Genomic DNA, 1,040 nt, shown 5'->3' with positions numbered 1-1,040 from the left:
TATATATATAACATAATTAAGAACGCACTAAAGGCACCAAACCGAAGTTACTAAACTTACGAATCAAATACAGAAAATATAACAACAATAACTTCTATTTACATAACACAGCTTCCCACATAAATGTTGAAGAAATCTCTCGCATAGCAACAGATCAAGAGGAGCCAAAACATAAACTACATAAGTTACAAAATTGAAATTGCAAGCAATTGATTTTTTAATATATTATCATCATCCCCCAAGCAACAATTAAAAGTTTTAATCAACAGCTTATTTAGGTGATCATATTCTTCTATACGCTTCATAAATCGTTTGACTTTACCAATAAATAGATTTACATCTTTTAACATTACTGGAGAACATGATATACCCTATGTGTATGTTTACTATTCAGTTTTATTTCAAGTTTTCTTGCCAATAAAGAGCCGGTTTCTAACCTAGATCCGAGGCTCCTTCATTGGAATTTCAAGATCAACAAGGTATTTTTGCATGCATGTGTGTATATGTGCAGTATTTGGAGTCAGTGCATGTGCAGATTTGTGTGTTTTGTTTCATGTATGTATTCTTATGCATATAGTTGCATGTCTAGACATGCTCATATATGCTTAAATAATAAACTTCTGGAATGTTTTACAGATTTGTGCAGTTCCAGTGATGGTTTGGAGCTGTTTTTATCTGTTATTATTATTATTATTATTATTATTATTATTATTATTATTATTATTATTATTATTATTATTATTATTATTATTATTATTATTAAGGCAGTGAGCTGGCAGTACCAGGCAAAATGCTTAGCAGTATTCGTCCGTCTTTACGGACTGAGTTCAAATTCCGCGGAGGTCTACTTTGCCTTTCATCCTTTCGGGGTCGATAAAATAAGTACCAGTTGAGTACTGGGGTCAATGTAATTGACTTAACCTCTCCCCCAAACTTCGGGCCTTGTACCTATAGTAGAAAGGATTATTATTATTATTATTATTATTATTATTATTATTATTATTATTATTATTATTATTATTATTATTATTATTATTATT

The sequence above is a fragment of the Octopus bimaculoides genome, chromosome 18, assembly GCF_001194135.2.
Source record: "Octopus bimaculoides isolate UCB-OBI-ISO-001 chromosome 18, ASM119413v2, whole genome shotgun sequence".
NCBI lineage: Eukaryota > Metazoa > Mollusca > Cephalopoda > Octopoda > Octopodidae > Octopus > Octopus bimaculoides.
Note: the sequence above shows the minus strand (reverse complement) of the source record.